This window comes from Triticum dicoccoides, chromosome 1A, assembly GCF_002162155.2.
Source record: "Triticum dicoccoides isolate Atlit2015 ecotype Zavitan chromosome 1A, WEW_v2.0, whole genome shotgun sequence".
Taxonomy (NCBI): Eukaryota; Viridiplantae; Streptophyta; class Magnoliopsida; order Poales; family Poaceae; genus Triticum; species Triticum dicoccoides.
The window spans coordinates 142,088,735-142,110,227 of NC_041380.1; positions in this window are offsets into that span (position 1 = coordinate 142,088,735).

Genomic DNA, 21,493 nt, shown 5'->3' on the forward strand with positions numbered 1-21,493 from the left:
CGACCCCCCGCACCCGACGATCCCCGCGCCCGCTCCGCCGCCGGAGCACTAGGAGGAGGAGGAGGCCCACGTCCACCAGGAGAGGAGCACCCCAAGCTCGACGGCGCCCACTTCTTCTTCCTCTGACCAACCCCATCTCACCGTCACCACCGCTGCTCCGGTCCATCCCCACAGCAACCGAGGTGTCCACAAGCCCCGTGGTGAGCTCCTCCCTCGTCCCATCTTCCCACACCGCATCGAGTTCATCGCTGGATTTGTTTACTAATTCGTGCGTGCATGTGGATGCAGGGCGCATGTGCTCTACTACACAGTGGAGGCGTTGCTCCGGTCGGGGCACGAGGGCGTGTACGCCGCCATCGAGTGGCCGCTCCAGCTCGCGTAGACCACCGCCGTCCTTGAGGTACGCCGCCCGTTGGATCTTGCTTCTTTCTCTCGATCTGTTCAGTTCTGACTTCTGAGCTCTGCATCCTACTTCATGTGCCTGCCAGATCCTCCACGGGCTGGTTGGGCTGGTGAGGTCGCCGATGTCGCCCACGCCGCCGCAGATCAGGTCGCGCCTCTTCGTCACGTGGGGCATCCTTTGGAGCTTCCCCGAGGTGCGGTCTTCTTCTCCATGGCGTCTCTCTCTGCCCTTCTTGCTGCGTGCATACCTGATGCTCTGTTTCCTCTGTTTTCTTGGTTGGGTCTGCAGACCAGGACACACATCCTGGTGAACTCCTTGGTAATCAACCGGTCCATCACCGAGGTATGCATGGTCCTGAATCCTGATAATCTAGGAATTACAGCTCTTCAAATTAACTGTGTTATCGAGCCGCGAGACGTAGCTGTCGCTGTTAGACTAGCTAAAGATGTGCTACTGAAATAATGCAATGCGACGATGATTTTTACGTATGGATGTTGTTGTTCCAAGTTGAATTTCAAGATACTTGCAATAGGTGTATCACACAAAATTGATGTAGCTTAATTCACTCTACTGTTAGTATTACATTACACCAGGGGAGATGTGTATCATCAGGGTGGTGCTGAGTCAACTAGAAGTCAGAGGCACCCCAGAAACATGTATATTTCCAATCATGTATCCTAGTATATGTATGATTAATCTAAAATGAGACAAATCAGGTTAATAATGCTCATGTACCAGAAAAGAACACCAGAAACTTCAAACTTGAATGGAAAGAACCTTTAAAGCAGAGGATGGCAGAGAAATTGTGCTGCATATTATTATTCATCAAGTCCTATAGGTTGGCAAAGTCATGGCATACGGTCCTTCTGCCGCCCCGTTCCGGAGTTATACTGTTGCTCTAGTACATTTCATTGGTAGTGCACTTCACTTCATTTTATATAGGAAACAAGGTCTCAGTTCTGGAGTTTTATTGTAGTGTCACAGTGAACTAGCAACCTATTTTTTAACAGGGTAGTGTGCTGGTACATGCTTTACTTAGTCAAATCCTAGTGCAACAGAAGGCTGTAGAAGGCATTAGCTATTGCCCAGCTGGTGTTGGTTAAATTCTTCACTGCATCCTGATCCTATCCACACAAGGTCTCAACTTTTTGGTTCCAGTGCTGTTGTGTGCATTTTAATGGTAGTGCAATTTCACTGCGTTTTGTCCAAAGAAGGCCTCAGTTTTGGAGTTGTATTGCAACTGCGGCAGCATGTCAGAGATGTAAAGCTCATGTTACTGTCCTCTGCTCGTAGTGTCACAATGAACTAGTAAGTTTTCACACTATAATTAACTAGTAACTTGTAGTTATGCAGCAGCCTGGTCCGTGGAGATTCACTCTCAAAATCATCACATTGCTTTCCTTTTTCACATTGTATCATCATCCTGGTACATATTCAGTCTGTGTATGTGTATCAGTGTATGTGTTCATCTTGTGTTGCTAGATGATACAAATGTGTAGTTCTCAGTTTTCATGTATATACATTTCACGAAGTTGAAGTCCATATAGATCACCACAAACCGAGCAAACATGCCACAACTAAATAGTGTTGGCGGCTCTAGCAACAACATTGTTAGAGAAGTTTCCCGAGAGGTGGGATAATGATTTTGCAGGTACCCCGAGAGGCCCTTGAGTTTGCCGGAATGTCGATTAACTTCCGTTCCGGCAAATTTGGGTACTCCATATGTCCTATTTTCAGCAAAGGTCATGCTAAATTTTTCCGTGAATTTTAGCATGACTTTGCTAAAAATAGGTATTATGGGGTACTTGCGACTAATGCATGGGCCGGGGTATTGATATGTCTCCAACGTATCTATAATTTTTGATTGCTCCATGCTATATTATCTACGGCTCTGGATGTTTATGGGCTTTATTATCCACTTTTATATTATTTTTGGGACTAACCTATTAACTGGAGGCCCAGCCCAGACTTGATGTTTTTTGCCTATTTCAGTGTTTCGAAGAAAAGGAATATCAAACGGAGTCGAAACGGAATGAAACCAACTGGAGAAGTTATTTTTGGAAGAAAAGCTACCAGAAACACTTGGAGTGCACGTCAGGAAAGGAACGAGGGAGCCACGAGGCAGGGGGCGCGCCCAGCCCCCTAGGGCGCGCCCTCCACCCTCGCGGGCCCCTCGTGGCTCCCCTGACGTTCCTCTTTCACCCATATATACCCACGTACCCTAAAACTACCGAAGAGCACAATAGATCGGGAGTTCCGCCACCAGAAGCCTCCGTAGCCACCGAAAACCAATCTAGACCCGTTTTGGCACCCTGCCGGAGGGGGCAATCCCTCTCCGGTGGCCATCTTCATCATCCCGGTGCTCTCCATGACGAGGAGGGAGTAGTCCACCCTCGGGGCTGAGGGTATGTACCAGTAGCTATGTGTTTGATCTCTCTCTCTCTCTCATGTTCTTGAGGTGGTACGATCTTGATGTATCGCGAGCTTTGCTATTATAGTTGGATCTTATGATGTTTCTCCCCCTCTACTCTCTTGTAATGGATTGAGTTTTCCCATTGAAGTTATCTTATCGGATTGAGTCTTTAAAGATTTGAGAACACTTGATGTATGTCTTGCCGTGCGTATCTGTGGTGACAATGGGATACCACATGATTCACTTGATGTATGTTTTGGTGACCAACTTGCGGGTTCCTCCCATGAACCTATGCATAGGGGTTGGCACACGTTTTCGTCGTGATTCTCCAATAGAAACTTTGGGGCACTCTTTGAGGTCCTATGTGTTGGGTGAATAGATGAATCTGAGATTGTGTGATGCATATCATATAATCATACCCACGGATACTTGAGGTGACATTGGAGTATCTAGGTGACATTAGGGTTTTGGTTGATTTGTATCTTAAGGTGTTATTCTAGTACGAACTCTAGGGCTGTTTGTGACACTTATAGGAATAGCCCAACGGATTGATTGGAAAGAATAACTTTGAGGTGGTTTCGTACCCTAATAATCTCTTCATTTGTTCTCCGCCATTAGTGACTTTGGAGTGACTCTTTGTTGCATGTTGAGGGATAGTTATGTGATCCAATTATGTTATTATTGTTGAGAGGATTTGCACCAGTGAAAGTATGGACCCTAGGCCTTGTTTCAACGCATTGCAATACCGTTTACGCTCACTTTTATCATTCATTACCTTGCTATTTTCATAATTTCAGATTACAAAAACCTTTATCTACTACCCATATACCACTTGTATCACCATCTCTTCGCCGAACTAGTGCACCTATACAATTTACCATTGTATTGGGTGTGTTGGGGACACAAGAGACTATTTGTTATTTGGTTGCAAGGTTGCTTGAGGGAGACCATCTTCATCCTACGCCTCCTATGGATTGATAAACCTTAGGTCATCCACTTGAGGGAAATTTGCTACTGTCCTACAAACCTCTGCACTTGGAGGCCCGACAACGTCTACAAGAAGAAGGTTGTGTAGTAGACATCAAGCTCTTTTCTGGCGCCGTTGCCGGGGAGGTTAGCGCTTGAAGGTATATCTTTAGATCTTGCAATCAAGTCTTTTAGTTTCTTGTTTTATCACTAGTTTAGTTTGTAAAAGAAAACTAAAAAAAATGGAATTGAGTTTGTCTCATACGCTTCACCTTTTTAATTTCTTTCGTGAGTATGATGGAAATGATAATTGTGCTCAAGTGCTAGAAGAAGAAATCTATAAAATGTTTGGCACTAAATATTTGAATGATGAGCATGATTTCAATGTTGTTAGTATGAATTCCTTGAATATCCATGATGCTAATGATATGCAAAGCCACAAGCTTGAGGAAGCTATGTTTGATGAAGATGATATTTTTTGTCCCCCAAGTTTTGATGAGCAAATTTATTATGATGAAAGCATGCCTCCTATCTATGATGATTATTGTGATTACACGTATGCTTTAAAGAATAATGATAACCATGAAACTTTTTATCTTGATCTTAATTTTCAATCACATGATAGTTATTTTGTTGAGTTTGCTCCCACTATTATTCATGAGAAGAATTTTGCTTGTGTGGAGAGTAGTAAATTTTCTATGCTTGTAGATCATGAAAATAATGCTTTAGGTGCTGGTTATATTGTTGAATTCATTCATGATGCTACTGAAAATTATTATGAGGTAGGAATATATGTTTGTAGGAATTGCAATAATATCAAGTTTCCTCTCTATGTGCTTAAAATTTTGAAGTTATGCTTGTTTTACCTTCCTATGCAAGTTGATTCTTGTTCCCACAAGTTGTTTGCTCGCAAAATCCCTATGCATAGGAAGTGGGTTAGGCTTAAATGTTCTAGTCATATTCTTTATGATGCTCTCTTTATGTTTCAATTCTTATCTTTTATGTGAGCATCATTGAAATCATCATGCCTAGCTAGGGGCGTTAAACGATAGCGCTTGTTGGGAGGCAACCCAATTTTATTTTTGTTCCTTGATTTTTGTTCCTGTTTAGTAATAAATAATTCATCTAGACTCTGTTTAGATGTGGTTTTATGCTTTTAATCAGTGTTTGTGCCAAGTAGAACCTTTGGGAATACTTGGGGAAAGTCTTGTTGATCATGCTGTAAAAAACAGAAACTTTAGCGCTCACGAGAATTGCTACCATTTTTATTTGGGAAGTGATATTTAGTTAATTCTTTTCGAATATGATTAATAGACAAATTAATCAGGTCCACCAATTTATTTTAGAATTTTATGAGTTCCAGAAGTATACGTTTGATCCAGATTACTACAGACTCTTCTGTTTTTGACAGATTCTGTTTTCGATGTGTTGTTTGCTTATTTTGATGAATCTATGGCTAGTAAAATAGTTTATAAACCATAGATAAGTTGGAATACAGTAGGTTTAACATCAATATAAATAAATAATGAGTTCATTACAGTACCTTGAAGTGGTGATTTATTTTCTTATACTAACGGAGCTTACGAGTTTTCTGTTAAGTTTTGTGTTGTGAAGTTTTCAAGATTTGGGTTAAGATTCAATGGATTATGGAATAAGGAGTGGAAAGAGCCTAAGCATGGGGATGCCCATGGCACCCCAAGTAAATATTCAAGGACAACCAAGAGCCTATGCTTGGGGATGCCCCGGAAGGCATCCCCTCTTTCGTCTTCGTTCATCGGTAACTTTACTTGGAGCTATATTTTTATTCACCACATGATATGTGTTTTGCTTGGAGCATCAATTTATTTTGTTAAGATTTGCTTTCTGTTATTTAGAACAATGTTTTTCATCTTTTATTTCAATGAAAGTAGCATTGATAGCCTTTACTATGCCTATTTTACAAGTCTTCATGTTGCTGTTTGAAAACAGAAAGTTTACCGCTGTTGCAATAATTCCCTAGAAAAGTCAGAATGTGATAAAATATTGAAACCTTTTGCATATTAAGATCTGATAAATTTACTACAGTGGGAATTTTTCTTTCATAATTTTTGGAGTTAGGCAAGTATGGATCTAGCTGCATTCTTTACAGACTGTCCTGTTTAGGCAGATTGCTGTTATGCTTGCATTGTTTGCATATGTTTGTTTCTTTAATAATTCTATTTGAGGATAGGACTATTAAATACGCAGAGGCATTTAGTATGAAATGTTGAATAATAATTTTTGTGATTTGCTACAGTAGAGGATGATAAGGTTTTTCAATTGATTTATGCTAACTTATCTCACGAGTCCTTGTTGAGTTTTGTGTGGATGAAGCTTTTGCGATTTAGGGAGACCGTGATATGAGAGGAATTAAGGAGACACAAAAGCTCAAGCTTGGGGATGCCCAAGGCACCCGAAGATAATATTTCAAGAAGTCTCAAGCGTCTAAGCTTGGGGATGCCCAGTTGGCATCCCACCTTTCTTCTTCAACAACTATCGGTTAGTATTGGTTGATCCTAAGTTTTTGCTTCTTCACATGATGTTTGCTATTCTTAGATGTTATTTTATTTTGTTTTGCTTGCTGTTTAAATAAAGTATCAAAGTCTGAAATTATTAAATGGGAGAGTCTTCACATAGTTGCATAATTACTCGACTACTCATTGATCTTCACTTATATCTTTCAGAGTAGTTTGTCATTTGCTCTAGTGCTTCACTTATATCCTTTTAGAGCACGGTGGTGGTTTTATTATATAGAAATAGATGAACTCTCATGCTTCACTTAGATTATTTTGAGAGTCTTAAATAGCATAGTAATTTGCTTAAATAATCCTAATATGCTAGGTATCCAAGAATAGTAAAAACTTCCATATAGAGTATTGAATACTAAGAGAAGTTTGATGCTTGATGATTGTTTTGAGATATGGACGTAATAATATCAAAGTCGTGCTAGTTGAGCAGTTGTGAATTTGAGAAATTCTTGTGTTGAAGTTTGCAAGTCCCGTAGCATGCACGTATGGTAAACGTTGTGTAACAAATTTGAAACATGAGGTGTTATTTGATTGTCCTCCTTATGAGTGGCGGTCGGGGACGAGCGATGGTCTTTTCCTACCAATCTATCACCCTAGGAGCATGCACGTAGTGCCGAGGTTTTTGATGACTTGTAGATTTTTGCAATAATTATGTGAGTTCTTTATGACTAATATTGAGTCCATGGATTATACGCACTCTCACCCTTCCATCATTGCTAGCCTCTTCGGTACCGTGCATTGCCCTTTCTCACTTTGAGAGTTGGTGCAAACTTCGCCGGTGCATCCAAACCCCGTGATATGATACGCTCTTTCACACATAAACCTCCTTATATCTTCCTCAAAACAGCTACCATACCTACCTATTATGGCATTTCCATAGCCATTCCGAGATATATTGCCATGCAACTTTCCACCATTCCGTTTATCATGACACGTTCATCATTGTCATATTGCTTTGCATGATCATGTAGTTGACATCGTATTTGTGGCAAAGCCACCATTTATAATTTTCATACATGTCGCTCTTGATTCGTCGCAATCCCGGTACACCGCCGGAGGCATTCATATAGAGTCATCTTTTGTTCTAGTATCGAGTTGTAATTATTGAGTTGTAAATAAATAGAAGTGTGATGATCATCATTTTCTAGAGAATTGTCCCAAGTCAGGAATAATAAAGAAAGGAGAAGGCCCAAAAAAGAGAAAGGCCATAAAAAAAGAGAAGGCCCAAAAAAATGAGAGAAAAAGAGAGAAGGGACAATGCTACTATCCTTTGCCACACTTGTGCTTCAAAGTAGCACCATAATCTTCATGATAGAGAGTCTCTTGTTTTTTCACTTTCATATACTAGTGGGAATTTTCATTATAGAACTTGGCTTGAATATTCCAACAATGGGCCTCCTCAAGTGCCCTAGGTCTTCGTGAGCAAGCAAGTTGGATGCACACCCACTTAGTTTCTTTTGTTGAGCTTTCATACATTTATAGCTCTAGTGCATCCGTTGCATGGCAATCCCTAATCCTTGCATTAACATCAATCGATGGGCATCTCCATAGCCCATTGATTAGCCTCGTTGATGTGAGACTCTCTCCTTTTTTGTCTTCTCCACATAACCCCCTCATTATATTCTATTCCACCCACAGTGCTATGTCCATGGCTCGCGCTCATATATTGCGTGAAAGTTTATAGGTTTGAGATTACTAAAGTATGAGACATTTGCTTGGCTTGTCATTGGGGTTGTGCATGATGAGAGCATTCTTGTGTGATGAAAATGAAACATGACTAAACCATATGATTTTGTAGGGATGAACTTTCTTAGGCCATGTTATTTTGAGAAGACATAATTGCTTAGTTAGTATGCTTGAAGTATTATTATCTTTATATCAATACGAACTTCTGTCTTGAATCTTTCGGATCTGAATATTCATACCACAATTAAGAAGAATTACATTGAAATTATGCCAAGTAGAACTCCGCATCAAAAATTCTTTTTTATCATTTACCTCCTCGAGGACGAGCAGGAATTAAGCTTGGGGATGCTTGATACGTCTCCAACGTATCTATAATTTTTGATTGCTCCATGCTATATTATCTACTGTTTTGGATGTTTATGGGCTTTATTATCCAATTTTATATTATTTTTGGGACTAACCTATTAACCGGAGGCCCAGCCCAGAATTGCTGTTTTTTTGCCTATTTCAGTGTTTCGAAGAAAAGGAATATCAAATGGAGTCAAAACGGAATGAAACCAACTGGAGAAGTTATTTTTGGAAGGAAAGATACCGGAAAAACTTGGAGTGCATGTTAGGAAAGGAACGAGGGACCCACGAGGCAGGGGGTGCGCCCACCCCCCTAGGGCGCGCCCTCCACCCTCGTGGGCCCCTCGTGGCTCCCCTGACGTATCTCTTTCACCCATATATACCCACGTACCCTAAACTACCGAAGAGCACAATAGATCGGGGGTTCCGCCGCCAGAAGCCTCCATAGCCACCGAAAGCCAATCTAGACCCGTTCTGGCACCCTGCCGGAGGGGGCAATCCCTCTCCGGTAGCCATCTTCATCATCCCGGTGCTCATGATGAGGAGGGAGTAGTCCACCCTCGGGGCTGAGGGTATGTACCAGTAGCTATGTGTTTGATCTCTCTCTCTCTCTCTCTTGTGTTCTTGAGGTGGTACGATCTTGATGTATCGCGAGCTTTGCTATTATAGTTGGATCTTATGATGTATCTCCCCCTCAACTCTCTTGTAATGGATTGAGTTTTCCCTTTGAAGTTATCTTATTGGATTGAGTCTTTAAAGATTTGAGAACACTTGATGTATGTCTTGCCGTGCGTATCTGTGGTGACAATGGGATACCACGTGATTCACTTGATGTATGTTTTGGTGATCAACTTGCGGGTTCCGCACATGAACCTATGCATAGGGGTTGGCACACGTTTTCGTCGTGATTCTCTGGTAGAAACTTTGGGGCACTCTTTGAGGTCCTATGTGTTGGGTGAATAGATGAATCTGAGATTGTGTGATGCATATCGTATAATCATACCCATGGATACTTGAGGTGACATTGGAGTATCTAGGTGACATCAAGGCCGGGCCCATAGTGGTGCCAAATGTGCGGCCCGCACAGGGCCCATAATTTTGTGAGGCCCCAAATTTTTTATATAGGCATAGTATTTCTAAAAAAATGCCAAGGCTCTGCCGCACTGGGCCACTCGGCGCTGGAGTTGGGCCGAGTCGAGGCCGTCGAGCACTCGATGGGAAAAGGATCGCTCGATGTTCTCAGAAAAAGGAAACTGCTTGGTCTGAAAACAAGGGATCGGTCCAGTAGTCGATCTAGATCGCCTTGATCTAAAACCGCAACTCCCATCCGGGCGCAACACGAAACGAGATCGTGTCGTTGGTTGTCGCCTTCGCCTCATCAGAGCAATAATAATCAAGCTGCTGCCGTTGCCTTCGTAGCTGTCTCTCCCAATTTTCTGGGATCGATACTTCAGTCCGCTGTAGTTCTTTCGCCGTTGCTACAGGAAACGAGATCGCATCATCGTACCTATCCATGACCGACTGACCCGACTCCAGCATCCAGGTGCTTAGAGAATCCTCCTTTCCGATTAACTTCGGTTCCTACTCCTAATTCCTAATTTCCTAATTATTTTCGTAGGAACCGTTACTTCGTTACAGATTGGTTCTTACCTTCGCGGTTAAAGATCACAATCTAGTAGTTCGATCGGACAAGACCCAAAACTAGGTGAGTTAGACGGTTCGTTTAATTGTAAAATATTAACGCATGATCTTCAATTGATATATGATATTGTATAACTTCTATTCATATTTTTTATCTGGTGTTTCAATAATACAGATTTGAGTCATCATGAGGAAAAATCAGTCTGGTCCATATAAGCGCAAGAGATAAGAAAGAACAAAATTTAATTAGTACATCTTATATTATACACTATATAAAAATTTCTACGAGATACATATACATTATAATTGCCTGTTAGTTCATTTTTATAGCAAGATAGGGCCCCATTTTTTAATTTCGCACAAGACCCCGGATTTTGCCGGCCCGGCCCTGGGTGACATTAGGGTTTTGGTTGATTTGTGTCTTAAGGTGTTATTCTAGTATGAACTCTAGGGCTGTTTGTGCCACTTATAGGAATAGCCCAACAGATTGACTAGAAAGAATAACTTTGAGGTGGTTTCGTACCCTACCATAATCTCTTCGTTTGTTCTCCGCTATTAGTGACTTTGGAGTGACTCTTTGTTGCACATTGAGGGATAGTTATGTGATCCAATTATGCTATTATTGTTGAGAGGACTTGCACTAGTGAAAGTATGAACCCTAGGCCTTGTTTCAACGCATTGCAATACCGTTTACGCTCACTTTTATCATTCGTTACCTTGCTTTTTTCATAATTTCAGATTACAAAAACCTTTATCTACTATCCATATACCACTTGTATCACCATCTCTTCGCCGAACTAGTGCACCTATACAATTTACCATTATATTGGGTGTGTTGGGGACACAAGAGACTATTTGTTATTTGGTTGCAGGGTTGCTTGAGGGAGACCATCTTCATCCTACGCCTCCTACTGATTGATAAACCTTAGGTCATCCACTTGAGGGAAATTTTCTATTGTCCTACAAACCTCTGCACTTGGAGGCCCAACAACGTCTACAAGAAGAAGGTTGTGTAGTAGACATCAGGTATCTTAGTACTTAATCTGTAGATTTCCAAAATTGTTCCTTGACAATTATTGGCAACTAGCTGTATTCCTCTATCTGAGATATTCTGTGTACATGCAATATATATCCAATCAGTGGGATAAAAAGCCACGAGAAAGTAGAGCTGGACATGTAAGATGCAATCTACTAATGCTTCATTATCACCCTGTTATTCTCAGCCCAACACTCCCAGTCAAGATTGGTGATAGATAGATATCATTCCCATCTTTTGTTACAAGCTAAATTATGTTCCTTGACTCCAAAACCCTTAGTTAGACCATCTGCTACTTGATTCCCTGATATTACATGATTTAATTGAATTATACCATCATAGAACTTCCCCTTAATAAATAAAGGATCTATCTCCACATTCTTGGTTCTGTCATGTTGGATCAGGTTACTAGTTATGCTTATAGCTGATTTATTATTACACCACACCTTCGAAGGACCTTTTCCCAGCACCTTCATTCTGATCGAGGATTTCTACCCATAATATTTCACTAAGTCCTAGTGTCATAGCTCTATACTCTACTTTGGCTGTTGGTTTGGACACAACTAATTGCTTCTTAAACCCCTTCCCAGGAATGCATCTTAGATACGGCAAAATAGGCTATATTGCATCCATATGTCCACTCCTAGGATCAAGCATGTATCTGTCTACCACACTTGCGGCATAGGCAATGACATGTCTTATATGCCTTAAGTATAGGAGTCCCCCAACAAATCTGGCATCTCTTAGTACATTCTAAGAGATTTTCAGATTCCAAGGTAGATTCTATAGTTCCAAACAAGTAAGCATGAAATAGGAATGTAAATATGTGCACCAGATTCAAGTAAAAGAAGATTAATGTTGCATATTCCAATAAAAATGTGATAAAGGGAGCACCACCTATATATATTGAGTATTGATTCAGCATCACATGCTTTTTTGGAGATTGATATAGCAAAAATATTTGTAGAAGAAGAACAGGGGTACCTAGGCAATATCACAAAACATCTCTCAATTGATCCCAAAACACCTAGGCAATATCAAAACATCTCTCAATTGTTCCTTGACAATAACCAACTTTTTGGCGACATTCCTCGAGAATTAGGTTATTTGGTCAACTTAGAGATCTTGTTCCTTGACAATAACCAACTTTTTGACCAAACTTTTTCCTATTTAGAGCGAAACATGGCCCACAACAATGAGGCCGGCGGTTCGAGCAAGGCATTCTGGGAGCTGTCCTAGGAGATGGAGGAAGAACCTCACCGCTATGAGGACGTCGCAGAAGACACCGATAATGACTACACAACCCCTAGTGGCGTCGGGGATGACACCACTGATGGTGTCGTCGAGGATGCCACCACTGATGATGGCAGCGCACGCACAGATGGCAACCAACCGAAGAGGCAATGGAAGGACCGGCTCCCGAACGTGCTCGGCACTGTCAAGGAGGAGTTTACTGAAGTGTCCTCCGAGGGGCATCCAACAATGCCCAAAGAATTAGTCAAGGGGTATGCGGGATAGCTTGGGTGCATTCTCCGGAACACCGTCTCGATCAACACCGAGAACCTAAGGCATCGTGACCGAGGGAATCTGTGCATCCTCCTCTTCATGAAGCTACACGAATGATACAAGTTCCCCGGTGACTTCGCAAACACACGCCTCTCAGGGAATAAAGTGAACAATGCCGCCCTCACGAAGATGAGCACGAACCTGGCTACTTGGAGAGCACGAACAATGCCGCCCTCACAAAGAATGATTGAAAAAGGTGATAGTTATGAGAAGATCAAGGAGAAAAATCCATCAATCAGCGAAGATGACTACCTGGAGTTCAAGATCAAGTGCGAGAGCAACGCAATCGTGGAATCAAGTCAGTGGGGAAAGAGATGCGGGACTTGAACTTAGGGGTCCACAAACTCGGTCCCGGCGGTTATAGAGTGGCGGAACCTATATGGTACAAAGAGGACGCGGAGCATGCCGAGCAAGGCCTACCGCCCCTCTTCGAGAAATACCGTGACAAGCAGATCAGGAACTATGTCAGGGCCCAGTACAAGATTGACTCGGTAACGAAGGAGCTTACCACAGATCCGAAGAACAAGGCGCTTGAGCTTGTTCTGGTAAGGAATACACCTCCGCATAATTAGCTCCATATGGTTGCATTCTAATTAATGAAGCCAAATTTCTAAATGGTTCACGTTCCTTCTGCAGGACACTGAAAGCAGTAGCGTGGGGTTGTCTCAGAGCTCCCCTTTCGACACCCCTTTAAATAGGGCGTTGAACATAATGAAAAACAAGGATAAGCTCAGTAAGCCGTCGTCAGTTGGTCGTGTGGCCAGCAAAGGCTTGTCAACGAAATGGTCGGAATACTATACCGCTGGGCGAAAGGAGGGAAAGACCATTTCAGAAAGCCAGGAGCGCGAGGTTCAAGAACTCAAGGCAAAAGTGGCGCGGATTCCGGAGATGGTCGAAGAGCAAGTGTGAGACCAACTAGGAGTGACGATCACCGCCATTATGCCTACCTTGCTTGAGGGGCTGCAGGCGTGGATTGCGGGCGGCCAACAGGGGTCGCCCCCGATTCCCAGCTTCACGGGCAGCAACTTGCACAACGCGCCGGCGGCACCATTGGTGTCTCTGGCGGAGGCGACATTGGTGTCTCCGGCGGAGGCGACATTGGTGTCTCCGGCGTCGGTGCCGGCATTGGAGCTTAATGCACTCAAGTGTGGGAAGAATACGCCGACCGGCACCTTGGCAGCAAGTGGCCCCTCCGTCAGTTGCACGCCCATCGTTGGCGGTGCCTCGACATTAGGCGAGCTCGACGCCATCACGGTAACTAAGCCTCTCGGTCGATGACTTCATCTCCTTGCCTTTGACTGGGCATCCCTGATGCCCTACATGTTTTCGTAGGGCGCCGTCGATGTTCCATGCACTCTCCTGCACTTCGTGGATGGTGAGTTGATCGATGTCGCCAAGGCCAGAATCGTTCAACTGGACAACTGCCTGTTCCACGGTAATCCGATGCCACCCAACGTGTATAGGGTTTAACTGGTTCGGCTGCTGCGGGGCTGCGATGACTTGTTACCTCCATATCGACCCCCTGGGGCCGACGAAGATGATGTGATGACCCTCAGCGTCTGCATAGGTTGGTCCATGCTTTGTCCGAAGAGCCAGATTCGTTTGGGGGCGGGGGACACCACCCCACAGACAACACCGCCAGTCGTGCCGGCGCCTAGCCATGGCAAGACCGCCGCAACGCTACCGGACAACGACGACGAACATATGGCTGATCCGAACATGCATATGGCACAGGATCCAGACGACGATGATGGTACATTTACCAGTGTCAATAAGTACTTCAACGAACATGGGTACGGTGACAAATTCTTGGGGCCTCCTTCTCAAGAACACAACCCTGCAAAACACGATCGCGATCTAGCTAGTACCACGGAAAAACCCAATTGCAACAAGCATCGTCTGGCGTTCAGTTCTCAGGAGACGCCTCCAGCTGCCGCCTTCACCGATCCTCAAATAGCCGAGGTGCAAAATATTATCAGCCCCAACACACTCAAGAAGGCTGCCTCTGAGCAGAACTCGATCCCATTACAACAGAAGAAGAAGGGACGGAAAATAAAGAATAACAAGGGTGCGAGCCAGCCGGCACTGAGTACGATGCATGCTCAGGACGGGCCACCTACATCTAAGGATATCTCGAGGAGGGTGCATGTGGCGGGTAGGCCGATGCTACCGACTAATCTGCTCAATGCTGCAACCGGTGCTATGCGGAGTCTGCATGACAGTGTTCTTTCTTTGGAGAAGCGGCGTCTCTCCTAGAATGATGTGGCATACCCGTTTTCATGGCCATGGTGCCAGATGGCAAGGGCTTTGTTGATAGCGCCATCAGGCATATGATCTTCCTATGGTTTGATGACATCTTTGCTATGTTTAACCTTCATCCGCTGCACTACACCTTCGTTCGGCTATTTTTGTTGAGTATGGAGATGCGAATCATTAGAGACAAGACCCCGGACATCATGATAGTTGACCCATTCTACATGCGTGCCAAGATCTTGGGCAGCGCTGGGGACCGGCAAGTCGCGAGTTCATACCTCGAAGGTGTCATCCTGGCGAACCCAGATAAGGATAACTTCCTCGTGCCTTACTTTCCCGAGTAAGTCATCCCGTCACCGCCCCGTAACATATGATTTCTTAGATTTCGATCGTTCTTTTTTTCTAACATTTTGTGTTTTGTGCAGTGACACACGTTGCACACTCATCCTCTTAAGCCCAAACTATTCCATGGCCACGTATTTTGACTCGGATCGTCAGTCGAATAAAGACTACACAAATATCAAGAAAGTTCTTGAGGATGTTCTCCCCGGCTACGCCAAATCTGGAGGCACCTTCAGGAGGCCAATTCTTAGGTACGACAAGCGCGTGTTCACCCACGTAACGACGTTCCCCTGCGTTAAGCAGCCGCCTGGTGGTCAGAAGGATGCCTACTACACCCTCCATCACATGCGGGCGATCATACAGGACCATAATCAACTTCTCCTACCAAATAGTCTCAAAGATTGGGCCACACGCTTGTCGGCAATCCAGGACGCGGACCTCAGACAAGAATTCTTTCGCATCCAGTAGGAGTTTGCAGAAATCATCCATCAAGATGTCCTTCGTACCTCAGGGCAGTTCTACCTCAAATATCAACCGTCCAACAGTGAAATAGAAACAACGCTACAAATGCAGGCTGACAACGATCGCGATTTTATGACCATCACGAAAGACGCGGCTTCATCCATGCTCCGGTCCCTGAGTCGAGTCGAAAGTAGTGATGCTATGTAGTTCTGAAATATCAATTAGCTCATGTTGTAATTAAACTTTAATGAACTTGTATGTCTCTTTGGTTTGGACAGTCGTTCAACTTATATGTAATCGATGCTATTTATTAGTAGGACCATGAATCGTGCTATTAATGTGTTGCTTTTCTCTTCCAATCCTTTTGTTGCATACTTATATATTGCTTATGTATTGTCTGTGAATTGCTACTAATGTTTTGTTTGTCTAGTGCATAGAGATGCCGTCGTATGTCGTGTACAAGGGTAAGGTTCCCGCAGTCTACGACGACTGGGAGGAGTGTCGGAGATAGGTTCACTATTTCAGTGGTAACAGTTACAAAGGGTACACCACTAGGGCGGAGGCGGAAGCTAGATACGCGTGCTATCTTGCGGGAGAGAGGAGGGAGCGGAGGAGGAACCGTATGAAGACCAGTTTCATCGCGATGATGCTCATCGTGATGACTGGAGCTCTCTTCTATGTGATGGTAGTTTAGATGATCGATATCGACTTGTAATGTGAAGACAAACTCGCTACTCGCGGTCTTGAGACTTGTAATGTTCGAACTTTGTTCGGTCTTTTGAATTCAAAGACTAATGTGATGAATTGTATTCGGAGACTAATCTTCTATTTGTATTCAATAAATCTGCTGTTTATATGTTGTGCTGTCTATATCCTGTGCAGTAATATATTTTGTAACCTATGCAAATATCAGAAAAGAAAAAAATTCCTAATATTCATACTAGTGGCACACCATACTGCACTTTAGTGGCGCACTGCAATAAACATACTAGTGGCACATTACCTAGAAGTGTGCCATTAGTAACCTAGAGCACAAGGTAAATATGCCCCCCTGGGAGGCATAGTAATGGCACACCAGGGGACATATTAATTGTGCACTGCCAGGTGCGCCACTATTATCTGGGATACTAGTGGCGCACCAGGGGTGCGCCATTAGTACTTGTTACTAGTGGCGTGTTAATAGTGGCGCACCTGTAGTGCGCCATTAATGGCCAAAACAGGTGCGCCACTAATTAGCCTTTACCTAGTAGTGATGGGTACCCCGTCATGTGTCTCCAGGCGTGCGACGCCAGGCCTGGAGACATGGACGACCTTAAACGGGCCCTCTCACATGGGTGAGAGCTTATGCAGCCCTTCCCTGGAGAGCACCCACCTCATGACGAGGTCACCCACCTCGAGCGCCCTGGAGCGGATGCTGCGACAGTGGTACCACCGCAGCGCCTGCTGGTACCTTGCCGCCCGTAGTGCAGCTTCATGGCGACGTTCCTCCCCCAGCACGAGGTCTATCCCCCGCCTGGCGTCCTGCTGCGTTTCATCGAACGCCAAGACCCGTGCGAAGCGATGTCTGACCTTGTGAGGGAGGACTGCTTCTGCTCCGTAGACGAGGAAGAATGGAGTCTCGCCCGTCGGCTTGGTGGCGGTGGTGCGGATGGATCACACCACGGACTAGAGCTCATTGTGCCAGCCCCTGCCGCAGGCTTCGAGCTTCTTCTTGAAGGCCCTGGTCTTGAGGCTTCTCAGGACCTCCGCGTTGGCGTGTTCGGCCTGGCCATTGCTCCTGGGGTGCGCTACCGAAGTATAGCAGATCTGCGTTCCAAGGTTAGCACAATATGTTTTGAAGAGATTACTGGTGAACTGTGAACCATTATCAGTGATGATGTGGTTGGGGACCCTGAAACGGCTCACGAGACCCTTGATGAACTTGACCGCAGAGCCAGCTGGGATGGTGCGGATGGCTTCCACCTCCACCCACTTAGTGAACTTTTCGATGGCGATGTAGAGGTATCAATAGCCCCCAAGTGCCCGAGGGAACGGGCCCAGGATATCCAGTCCTCAGACTGTGAATGGCCACGAGAGTGGATTGGCCTGGAGGCCCTGAGCTGGCTGATGGATCTGCTTGGCGTGGAATTGGCAGGCCTCGCAGGACTTCACCAGCTTAGCTGCGTCATTGAGCGCAGTAGGACAGTAGAGTCCGCTACAGAATGCCTTGTCGAGCAGGGTTCGTGACGACGAGTGGTGCCCGCAGTCCTCGCCATGTATGTCGGCTAGCAGCTCCTTCCCCTGTTCCCTGGAGATGCAACGCAGTGAAACGTCATTTGGCCGCTTCTTGTATAACCCACCGTCTAGGATGCAGTATGCTATGGCTTGCCGGGCAACACGCTCTGTGTCCTCCTCCTTCTCTGGCAGCGTCCCTCGCATCAGATATTCCTTGAATTCCTTGGTCCAGCATCCCTCCTAGGGATCGAGCGCCAATAGTAGGCGCGTTCCCGAGGTCGGGCCACAGGCTGGGCTCCTGTGGCAGGCGGCTGCGGGAGTTCCTCCCAAGGATGAGCTGTTCTTGAAAGCGGTGGTGTTGCTGATGGCTTGAAGAGACGCTCCTCAAAGACGCCAGGCTCTTGGTGCTGCCGCTTGGATGGCCTTCTAGCGATGTCGTCGGCTTCCTTGTTGGTTCCCCGCGGCACATTCTACAACTCCAGGCCCAGGAACTGCTTCTCCATCTTGCGTACTTCCGCGAGGTATGCATCCATGTGTTCGTCCTTCGGCTCATATACCTTGTTGGAGAAGTTGACGAGGAGCTGCGAGTCGCCCCTGATGGTGAGACGCTTCACCCCCAGTGTCGCCCCTGATGGGGATCGCAACAGTTTTCGAGGGTAGAGTATTCAACCCAAATTTATTGATTCGACACAAGGGGGCCAAAGAATATTCTCAAGTATTAGCAGCTGAGTTGTCAATTCAACCACACTTGGAAACTTAATATCTGCAGCAAAGTGTTTAGTAGCAAAGTAGTATGATAGTAGTGGCAATGGTGGCAAAAGGTAACATTAGCAAAAGTATTTTTTTTGGTGTTTATAGTAATTGTAACAGTAGCAACGGAAAAGTAAATAAGCGAAGAACAATATGTGAAAAGCTCGTAGGCATTGGATTGGTGATAGAGAATTATGCCGGATGCGGTTCATCATGTAACAGTCATAACATAGGGTGACACATAACTAGCTCCAATTCATCAATGTAATGTAGGCATGTACTCCGAATATAGTCATACGTGCTTATGGAAAAGAACTTGCATGCCATCTTTTGTCCTACCCTCCCGTGGCAACGGTGTCCTAGCAGAAACTAAGGGATATTAAGGCCTCCTTTTAATAGAGTACCGGACCAAAGCATTAACACATGGTGAATACATGAACTCCTCAAACTATGTTCATCATCGGGAGTGGTCCCGATTATTATCACTTCAGGGTTGCCGGATCATAACACATAGTAGGTGACTATAGACTTGCAAGATAGGATCAAGAACTCACATATATTCATGAAAACATAATAGGTTCATATCTGAAATCATGGCACTCGGGCCCTAGTGATAAGCATTAAGCATAGAAAAGTCATAGCAACATCAGTCTCAGAACATAGTGGATACTAGGGATCAAACCCTAATAAAACTAAATCAATTACATGATAAATCTCATCCAACCCATCACCGTCCAACAAGCCTACGATGGAATTACTCACGCACGGCGGTGTGCATCATGAAATTGGTGACGGAGGATGCTTGATGATGACGACAGCGACAGATTCCCCTCTCCGGAGCCCTAAACGAACTCCAGATCAGCCCTCCCGAGAGAGTTTAGGGCTTGGCAGCGGCTCCGTATCGTAAAACGCGATGAATCTTCTCCCTGGTTTTTTTCTCCCCGAAAGTGAATATATGGAGTCTAGGTTGAGGTCAGTGGAGCGTCAGGGGGCCCACAAGGCAGGGGGTGCACCCAGGGGGGCAGGCGCGCCCCCACCATCGTGGAAAGGTGGGACACCCCCTGATGTGGATCTTCCCTCCAATCTTCATTATATGTTCCATAATAATGCCCCGTTGATTTTCAGGTCATTCTGAGAACTTTTATTTCTGCACAAAAATAACACCATAGCAATTCTGCTGAAAACAGCGTCAGTCCGGGTTAGTTCCATTCAAATCATGCATGTTAGAGTCCAAAACAAGGGCAAACGTGTTTGGAAAAGTAGAAACGACGGAGACGTATCAACTCCCCCAAGCTTAAACCTTTGCTTGTCCTCAAGAAATTCAGTTGATAAACTGAAAGTGATAAAGAAAAACTTTTACAAACTCTGTTTGCTCTTGTTGTTGTAAATATGTAAAGCCAACATTCAAGTTTTCGGCAAAGATTATGAACTAACCATATGCACAATAACATTTAGGTCTCATGTTTACTCATATCAATGGCATAATCAACTAGCGAGCAATAATAATAAATCTCAGATGACAACACTTTCTCAAAACAATCATGATATGATATAACAAGATGGTATCTCCTAGCCCTTTCTGAGACCGCAAAACATAAATGCAGAGCACCTTTAAAGATCAAGGACTGACTAGACATTGTAATTCATGGTAAAAGAGATCCAGTCAAGTCATACTCAATGTAAACTACAGTAATGGATGCAAATGACAGCGGTGCTCTCCAACTGGTGCTTTTTAATTAGAGGGTGATGACTGAACATAAAAGTAAATAGATAGGCCCTTCACAGAGGGAAGCAGGGATTTGTAGAGGTGCTAGAGCTCGGTTTTGAAATAGATATGAATAATATTTTGAGCGGTATACTTTCATTGTCAACATAACAAACAAGATATGGCGATATCTTCCATGCTACACACATTATAGGCGGTTCCCAAATAGAATGGTAAAGTTTATACTCCCCCTCCACCAACAAGTATCAATCCATGGCTTGCTCGAAACAACGAGTGCCTCCAACTAACAACAGTCCCAGGGGAGTTTTGTTTGCCATTATTTTGATTTGATTTGCATAAAGCATGGGACTGGGCATCCCGGTGACCAGCCATTTTCTCGTGAGTGAGGAGCGGAGTTCACTCCTCTTGAGAATAACCTGCCTAGCATGGAAGATACGGACAGCCCTAGTTGATACATGAGCTATTCGAGCATACAAAACATGACATTTATTTGAAGGTTTAGAGTTTGGCACATACAAATTTACTTGGAACGGTAGGTAGATACCGTATATAGGTAGGTATGGTGGACTCATATGGAACAACTTTGGGGTTTATGGAATTGGATGCACAAGCAGTATTCCTACTTAGTACAAGTGAAGGCTAGCAAAAGACTGGGAAGCGACCAACTAGAGAGCGACAACAGTCATGAACATGCATTAAAATTAATCAACACAGAATGCAAGCATGAGTAGGATATAATGCACCATGAACACAAATATCGTAGAGGCTATGTTGATTTTGTTTCAACTACATGCGTGAACATGTGCCAAGTCAAGCCACTCAAATCGTTCAAAAGAGGATACCACCCTATCATACCACATCACAACCATTTTAATAGCATGTTGGCACGCAAGGTAAACCATTATAAGCTCCTTGCTAATTAAGCATGGCATAAGCAACTATAATCTCCAATTGTCATTGCAAACATGTTCATGCATAATAGGCTGAATCAGGAACGATGAACTAATCATATTTACAAAAATAAGAGAGGTCGAGTTCACACCAGCTTCTCTCATCTCAATCAGTCCATCATATATCGTCATAATTACCTTTCACTTGCACGACCGAATGATGTGAATAATAGTAATAGTGCACATGCATT